The 9,487-nt window shown below is 41.7% G+C and overlaps 1 protein-coding gene across 14 annotated transcripts in view; it reads left to right on the plus strand.

The window, feature by feature from the left end:
• Window positions 1-9,487, plus strand: part of LOC122409395 (xin actin-binding repeat-containing protein 2) — a 76,374-nt gene that overhangs the window by 16,152 nt on the left and 50,735 nt on the right. The window contains exon 1 of one of the 14 annotated variants that reach the window (XM_043416916.1): window positions 904-950. The exons of the other annotated variants lie outside the window; for them this stretch is intronic. The gene's annotated coding sequence lies outside the window, so the exon portion shown is untranslated. Of the gene's footprint in view, window positions 1-903; window positions 951-9,487 lie in introns of those variants that run through there. 14 annotated transcript variants of the gene reach the window in all.

Here is a 9,487-nt window from a genome sequence, read left to right on the forward strand (position 1 = left end):
AGCGCCCAAATTTTGCAAATCTATCCAGTACATATTCGTTTTTTCCCACTAAAAATGTCATCGCGTAATCTTGTATTTTCAAGTTCTTTTATGAAATGGTTTATTTGTGAGAGCCATTTGAAAATTCTGTGACGTCATAAAACCGGCATATTCGCGTATATAAGAGTAGCGGCAGGGCTCGCGCTGGCTTTTCTTTTGCGCTGCAGTTTTTCCTTTTAATACTTGGCGTCGAGCCGCTACCGCGTCTCTTGATTGCGAATATTTACCCATCTACCTTAAAACAATTCGAAACGAAAGGTCGCAACGGGGCTACCGTTTCACGGTAGCCCCGTTGCCATCTGTTCACAGGCCCAAATAGTGCAGTGTGCTCCTATTTTTTCCTCTCTTTGGCCATCTATCGCCTTTTACGCTCCAATAGAACGTAATTTATGTTCCGTTATACATGTAGCGAGTATATACATAGAAATATGTAAATATACGTGGTGTGCTGTACCGGCGAGAGTCAGGTGGTGAAATAGCGACTTAAGAGAGCGCCTCGTCTATTATATGCAGTGTGTATAGCTGTTTGTAATGGCATTAAGGGTATACTATGGTTTCTGAGCCGCCTAGATACCGCGCGCACCGATGACTCAAATAGATCGAAACCGTCGCGCAAGACTTTTTCAAACCCGCCCCTTTGAAGGTTCGAATGAACACAAATTACACGTATAAAGCCGGTAAACGTAGCACGAAAGTGTGCCAATTTTTGATGCCGCGTTGTACCGAGACTGGATTTTTCACGATTGTCATGCAGTTTCTCAAACAATCGCGGCGTTCTCATTCGAACGAGTTTCACCGAGTCGCGAAAAGTGGCTTCGATGTGTGGTCCCCGATTCCAAATAATTCTACATCATTTTTCGGCGAAGCAACGAAATTTATAGAGATTCGGGGGCGGGGCTGGAGCCGAGTCTGTAAGTATGTGTTCACGCTTCTTTGTGTATAGTGGTTTTGCGTCACAGTGAGCAATTTGAGGATGGTCCTTGCGCCGAATCCATCCCAGAGCAGGTCTAGTCCATGCGCCACCCGCTGCAGGCCTCCCGAAAACCACCAAAAACGCGACAATCTCCCGGCTGGAAGACGCGTGTATCGAACGCTCGAAAAGCTTGTGGAAGCAGCCTTCGCTGTTTGATAGGAAGCTTGACAACTCGAGCTCGGTGACGCTCACCGCCAACGCCTTTCCATGTGCGACGTTTTCGAATCGCGCGTTTCATTCTTCAGCCACGAATTCGAGGCGTTGGTTTTTTTTATTCACAAACATACAAACTCTATGCACTTCCATTGACTTGATTTTTTTGTCCGGAAATTCAAAAAAATCACTTTTACTGCATTTTTTTTACTTTTCCGCGTCCTCAACCGTCATCCCCGCCAGGGGCCCGATTCTCAGTGACTCAGGCAACTACGCCGTGGCTTTTGCGTCGTTGTAGAACTCGCTCAGTCAGCAGCTCGCTCGAATTTAAAAAATTTCGACGCCTCACGCAGATTCGGGGTTTGTTTCTCGTGTCCACACGTACCCAAAGATAAAACTAGTTGCACAGAAGACTCCGGAGGGAAGCAAAGGACCTTAATCCACTTAGCTTTTCGTGTTCATACACACCGGCTACGCCCCTGCCGGTTATGGCTTTTTGAATATGAGTGTGTTCGTACGTATTTATATGTTTGCCAGACGAACTGGTGTTCAATACCAACCGCAAGGGAAGTTCGACCCAGCTCAACCTTATCGAAGGAGTGCCGATGGCCTGGGGCCGAGAATTCTCCTCTTTCTTGTCCTGCGCTCGAGAGATTAGACTCTGCAGAGTCTCGTAGATCTATCTCTGCTCGATAATCTCTGTGCAGAGGGAACGTGCGTTTGTGAGAAAACAATCGGCATCGAGAGTATTTATTCTTCTTATATTTGCTCACCCACGTACAAAAGGAAGTTTAATGAAATCATTATTTTCTCACCCATTCGTTCTTCATTTTATTCATTTTTCCACTTTAAATTCATTAATATTCTGCTCTTGTGCTACCCTTGGCTTCACTGCTTGGATTGCGATTGTATTCCAAAAGTGTAAATGCAATAAAACTGTTTGAGTTCAGAAGCAGATCGAGGATTTGGTGATTCGAATTCGTAATGAAGGCGGAGGAATTGAATTTTCTTTTTGGTTCGCCAAAGCAATGAATCGCAGCGATCGAACACCGAACTTTCAGGCGCGGTTCGTAAATAAAACTAGACGATCGCACATCATCTGGGGAGTTTCGCAGGCGATTTTATTTGCTCCGGAAAATTGTAAATGCCGAAAAAAGCCGATGCAGCAAGAATAGATTAAGAGAGTCATCGTTGAGGAGAGGAAAGAAAAACACGAGTTTGTTTGCGTACTCCGAACGGAAGAGCGAGAAGATAAATTTGTTAAAAAGTGGAAAATCAAAGTTTTATGTATTTTTACTCTTACAGCAAACGATGACACCCACTCGCTCGCATGACGAAGAATCTACAAGAATTTTTGGCAGCCATTCAAACCAAACTTTACGAATAACGGCAATGCATCTTTCGGCTGCGCGTATGTGTATTTATGAATACACCTTTACAGTCGTTATTCACTTCTATTAATAATTGTCATTACTCATTTCCACGGTTACATCAACATCGGGATCCGCGAACAATTCTATGAGTATTTTCTCCCAAATATTCCGTTTTCCATCAGGCTACTTCGATGACTGTAAAAAAAGACGCTTCCATCGGTCGGATGGGTGGTTTGAAATTCCGTGGCGCAACGATTCCACGGGGAGATCGATTTTTGGGAAACGCTGAGATTTTCGGGGCGCTCTCAAAAGATTTCTGCAAGTTTGGCTCCGCCATTTTCGACGATTCTCAGAGTCGAATCGCTTATTCTTCGTCCCAAAATGGATTGAGCCTTTTGGGCAGGAAATATTTCGGATGTTTACAGCTTTCTTCGCGTCAGTTAAAATGTTTGAAAAACCCTCTGGCGGGTTGCCAGCGATGAATCAAACGGAAATTCACTTTTTCGCGCGAGCTCCGCACTAACAAGTATTCTCCGCAAGTCTTCCTCTCGACTTTCAGCTAAGAAATTTATTATTAGATAAACGAGGAGAAGAAATCATTGATTGCTGATGTTGTGCAACGCAAATTCAGCGATATTCCTCGCACGCTCAAATACCAAGCACGAGCGATTCCAGTTTCATTTCGAACGTGAAATACGGCATGAAAGATTTGGAAAAACTTCTATGTTCGCTTCTGTGTAATCGCCACGACGATTAGTTTATCGACAGGAACGAGAATCTTGAGTCCCTTTTTTCTGAAGTCTGCTCAGACGGGGTTGGAGCTTCGCGAGAGTTCAATTTCAATCTTCTTCGTTCTTTTTCATGACTGTCATGCGTATATTTAGAGCGATTTTGACGTGGGGAGAGCTGGGAGTGAGAGAGCCGGTTTTACAAGCGGGCGCGGGCATATTTATCTGAGCTGTGGGGGAGCTCGAAAGGAGTCAATCTGGTGTTTCCGATTAGTTTACGAGATTCCACTCGCACTAATCGTCTAACATTCGAGGATTCTAGTTCAACTTATCAAGCACGCACGCGGTTGTGAGCCAGCAGCAGCGATAATAAAGCGCAAAATACGCTCGTTCCGGTCATTTTTTGCCTCTGCGAGCGATATTTTAACCGCGTTGGAATTTTCGCGCGGTCAAACGTCACGAAGAGTCATGTGTTTGTATGAATCGTGCCAAATTCCGTAGGATCATCGCGAGCAAAAAATTACTATTCGGACAGCCGCTCGAAAAAAATGGAATTTTTAGCAGGAGCCTCAAATTCCACGCGGTAAATGACGGAACACAAATTCATTTGACAAACATCAAGATTAGTTACCGTTCACGAAGATTCACTCGTCGAAATAAATGATGAGGCATTCAGCCAATGGAAAATTTCTCAAATCTAACGTCCTGTGTCGCACCAATCGACCTTTCGATAAGGATTTCCTGTCGTTCTCCCTGAATCCTGATATCCCATGTTCTCGTTAATTAGACGACTCTATAAAAAAAAAATTTGTTGTTTGTCCTAAAGTTCATTTTTTATGATTTTCTGATTAATTATGCCACAAAAACGAAGAAAAAATAGCCTTGCTTTATATAAATAAAAAACTTTCGTGATAGTTATATTAATAATTCTCATTTTCATGTTTTCATGAGAATTTTGATACTTCAATTTTGATAATTTTTTAATTATTTTGAATCATTTTCCACTTTTTTGTAAGCTAGTTTGATAGTTAAAATGAATCAAAATAATATACATTTATATTTGTATAGTTTTATACGATGCTGAAGTTTGCAACGTTATAATTAACAAAAATAACATTTACAATTCACCCATTTTTTATTTCACGAATCATTGATGTAGACTGAAAAACTATTTTTTTATAAAAAATATTATTTTATAAAATATATTATAAAAAAAAACTATTATTTTATAAAAAACTATATAGACTAAAAAAAAAAAATTGCAAATTAGGCAGGTAACGGAATCGCACAATTACTGCAATTGTTGGAGAGTTTTTTCAGATATCATTTCCAACGTTACGAACTTGAGTTTCATGTTTTAATTACAAAATAAACATTGAAATCACTGATTTTCAAAAATATCGTTCCAACGTTCTTCTGAATACAAAAGCAAACTTTTCATGCCATGTAATTTTTTTTTCATTTAACGAAGATAACAGCCATTTTTTATTTATATGCGTGTTATTACTCGTTAATCTCAAATAAGTGTTTTTCTTTATCCATTCCCAAGTCATTTTTGTCTTTCTTATTCTCGTTTTTGGCTCTCAAAAGTTGGGAGGATCCAATTCCATGAAATCCAAATCGTCGCACAGGAAGTGTGCCTGCTTAAGAGCCTATGTACAACCCTTCAAAAAACGTGATTTTCGTTAATTGTTTTCTTGCCATCTAGACGGTAGATTCTACAATAATTCCAGGAACAGATGCACACTGTATATTTCTAGCATATTTCCAAATTTCAACTCTTAAAGTTGAAATTTTCGATTCCCATTACATCCGCGTTAACTTCCTTAAATGTCAATGTCAAATTTTGTGTTGAACCGTGTTATCTAAAAAACGATGACGTTTTTTTACTTCCCGGACAAAGGATGACGACGAAATCGGTGCGGATTCCTCGGCCGATGCACCGCTTGATTTTTGCAGATAATTCATGACTCGTCGATCGTTTCCATTGTTATCGAGATTTGATTGAATTCATTCGTTTCCAGACGCTCTCATATCAATTGAAAATAAGCCTAATCATAATTTCTCACGTGTGTTTTCTTTCTTGTTATACACAATAAAATGTATATATATACGTCGATGTATGACTTGCACGTCTGTTGCATTACATTGGCCAGATAAGTGATAACCGATAAGTCCATTATATTGTATAATGAAAGGAAACATAATAGGACATTGAAAAAAAAAAAAAAAAGAAAAAAAATGATAATTTCCATGTACATTTGCCGGTTGTATCGTCCATTGTTCTCCGCAGCGATTTTTATCTCGTAAAAGAGTTTGATTCGAAAAGGGTACGCGTGTTTCGTTACCGAGGACGCGTATTTAAAGAAAGTTGTAAAAATCGGTGATATACGCGCGGGCTCACCATTTCCTCAAGCACAAAGAATACACGAGCTTGTTCTCCGGTGTGTTCGCACCGGCGGAGCGACAGTGACGAGAGTGCTTGTAAAATATCGCAATGTGGTCGCGCGTGCGCTGGCTTTCGCAACGAATATGGGGACAACTTCGTAACCTGACACGACTCCGTTTCGAGAACAACGGGCTCGAAAAGCGTTGAATTTTTGATTTTTTTGTCTCGTTGCGCAAGGCGCCATTCCGGGGGCTCTCGGTTTTTCAAAGTCGAGTCATTCCGTTCCGGCGCATTTTTCTCGGTCCAAAAGTAATCGAACGTTCTAACGAAACTCCTTATTTTGCTGGGTCGAAAAAATGGAGACATGCACGTTTTATAGCAATATAACGACGATAAAATATTGCTGCGGGAATGACGCGATAAAATAGAGGAAAAATCGCGGCCAGGCCTGTGCTATAAACGACGAGAATTTGCTCGAAAAATCGGTTCAGCTTCGTTTATGACGCGTATAATAAATAAGCGAAAAAGAAAATGTTTCCCCAAGTAATACGGCGATCAATCTTGATTACGTCTCAATTAGATATTCCGTAATGATCTTTATCCATGACTCCGGAGCGGTCAGCCGGAACGCGACAAGAACCAGCCGGAGATTTATAGAAGCTCATCATCCGTATTGCCCGAGAAATGCACTATGGGAATTCAGCTGCTGTTGCTTTCGCGAGCAGAGCACTTTTTGTTACTTTCTTCGTCTCGTTGACTCTGTTATGTATTTTATAAACGAGGTGCACTTATATTCCGGCCGGACAAGCGCTGTCACACTTTATTCCGCTACAATGTACCAGCTGCAATTACCGGAAATGCGAAAAGCTTATTCGCCGATTATTTTTGTGTGAAAGTCATCGTAAGACGCGGCGATTAAAAGTCCCGATTCCATGCGGTACCGAAATTCCCTGTTTTTTGAGGAAAGAATAAAAAAGAAAAAACCTTGACTCGAGCTGTTGGATTGAAAACTCGAAAACTTTTTGTCCTCCCGTCGTCATTCCCTCGAGGCGACAATCATAGTTACGAGGGCTCTTAAACCGCTGGCCCGATTCCTCGTAACACGTAATCGGTCAAATATAACAGACTCGTTTCTGCTTTCAAGAGCAGGAGATAGGGACAGATGCAGAGAAAAGGAGAAGCACGAAGAGTGAAAAAGAACAAATAACCGTTAACGAATTACCACAATAACGATCATCGCGTCATCACTGCGCGAAAGTCCGCTGCGGAATGTCGCGAATATACCGCGATTCCTTGCCGGTCATTCACCGGAACGGAGAGAAAGACAAGACTACAGAGAACTCTCGATCGTATATCAATGCTCCACAAAGCTTTCGATTCGTCGACCATTCATTCGCGATCGAGTGTCGAATAAAAAATATTGGAATATTCAAGACCGTCGTTAAGGCAGCGATCCGGTCTTTAAATTATCATTGTTGGAATACAAAACCAATAAAATCGAATTAACACGCTTCCGAGCAACATTTCAAGTGTTTTTCAGTCTTTCGCATCAATAAAATATTCATTGAAAACGAGTGATTGGACGTGGGCTACAAATTTATTTTCGATCATCTGCTGCAGCATTCAAAAAGTTCCCCGTGCCACGTCGAGCGTCCGAATAATCGGCAATAATTAGCCCTGCGTATCAACGCAGTTTTCAACGACACGGACGAGTGTTCTTCGTTCTTTACGGTCGTTTTTTATCGCCGCAGAAAAGAGATGCGGGTACCAAAAAGTCCGAGGCCAATATTTGTTGTAACGTGTAATTTTGAAAAACTATGTTTTCGCAAAGTACGTTCACCTCTTCTTTTGGAAGGACGACAAAAATTGCCATTTGTAGCCAAACCTTTATTATTCTCATGATTAATATCTATAAATATCCAGCAGAAAGAAAAGAAATAAATGATGCGGGGTAAGCTTTAAATTTTTTAGAGCGTGACAAAATTTTATTAGATTTACGATTCCACGGAGCACTAACACTTTCTGCTATAAAAAAAAAAAAATTTTCGCGATTTTTGAGAAAAAAAATAGGAAAATATCGAAAAGTGGCTTGAGCACTGTGCAAAAATTGTTTAAAAAATCTGAAATTTTGGAAAAATATGACTTTTTTTTTTTATGTGCCAACGATTTCTATTGGAGCTCCGAGAAAAAATACCGATTTTTTTTGCATCAGTCTAGTGTACGTGCGCAAGTATGCGGCGCTAACTGAGCAATTGAGCACGGAGATTTGAATCGTCGAAAAAATCGTCGGCTCATCGAGCACCGAACATGCGCGTGCATCTGCGCCTCGCGAATAATTTCCTCGCAATTCATTAATGTGTAATACGCGCCTTAATACACACACCCGCACGACGCGGAGAGCGGCGCAGTAAAAGGGAGCGAATTGTTGAGACTCACAATCGTCTCGAACCGCCCGCGATGAAAGGGAATTTACACCACGCGATTCGCGGTACGTAAATTATTGTCGGAGCGATCCAATTGCTCTGGAACTGCCGTCGTGGTGCGCAATAGAATCGAAATTTGTGCCCCGATGAGGTGTAAAGCGGGGTGGTTAGCCATCGCTCGATGTTACGACAGGAGCGTAGACAGAATTAATCTTTCGCGTCGATTAGTTCGAGTACCTCCGAAATTCGAAGAGAAATATTTACTAAAATTCGGTTGAACGGGGCCGTGGGATGTCGAGCTGAAAAGAGGGAAAAAAGGAACATAAAAGCGAGTGCGCAGCCCCGTCATTTCCAGAGCATCTTTTTGATTGGAGTGCAAAAAACGTGATCTCCATTTAACGGCACCGCGGTACGACGTGGGATAAAAAAAGTACTAAAAGTGTCCATAAGCGGTACAAAATGTCATTAGCAGTTTCGTGATTTTTCCTTGATTGAGGAATCCTTGGAGAGATGCTGATGAAATGTTTCGCGACGTTATGCGAGCGAGTGTAATCAGGAGAGAAGCCACGAAACTGCAGCTGCATCATCAGCTGCAGTTTGCTTCGATGGCGAAATGCATCGTCGAGTGTTTTTTGTTCGTTTCCCTTTCAACGGTTTCGACTATAGAGCGTCGAGTATTGTTCGCGATCGGACGAATTTTCCCACACAAAGAGCTCGGTTATTAATCGTTTTATAAGATGCTGGCAAATTACGAGGGGCCACGAGGAACGTGCGGGCCGCACGAATTATCGTCCGATCATCTCCCGACGCGCGCTGCAAATTCGCTTCTTTATCTGAACTTTGCTCGAGACGGCTCAAAATATTAACATATAATGGCTGGACGAAGGGGCAGTAAAATACACGGTGTCTACGACTGCAATGGCGTTGTAATACGCATCAATGTATCGCGGCGTATGAAATATGGCATAAAGCAATTGAACGTAATTTCGAGTCACATAAATCTCGGAAGCGATGATCGCATGTGAACGCGCGTTGAAAAGAAATTGAACAAAATTTTTGATCGTAGACCGACGCACGAGTGGACGGAAATAAATGGGGAAAACATTAAAAGCTATTTTCATTGAACGTGTGAGACATCGCGATAAAATTTGCTGCTCAAGAATCTCAATGGCTTGACAATCGAGCGAGAGATATCGGATGCAAAGCTATTGGCACGACGAAAGTTCATCGTCCGAGTAAGATAGAACGAGAGATCTCGTCTCGCCTCTCTCAATGAAATCATTGATGACGTTTGCTCTTTCTCGCTCTCCTCACTTCGTTACTCTGAGCCAGCAGCACCAGCAACGCTCTCGACACCGAGACTCAATATTCAAAGTTATTTCTGAGTTTGCCAGCACTGGCCAACAATA

Source organism: Venturia canescens, chromosome 4 (assembly GCF_019457755.1).
Source record: "Venturia canescens isolate UGA chromosome 4, ASM1945775v1, whole genome shotgun sequence".
NCBI lineage: Eukaryota > Metazoa > Arthropoda > Insecta > Hymenoptera > Ichneumonidae > Venturia > Venturia canescens.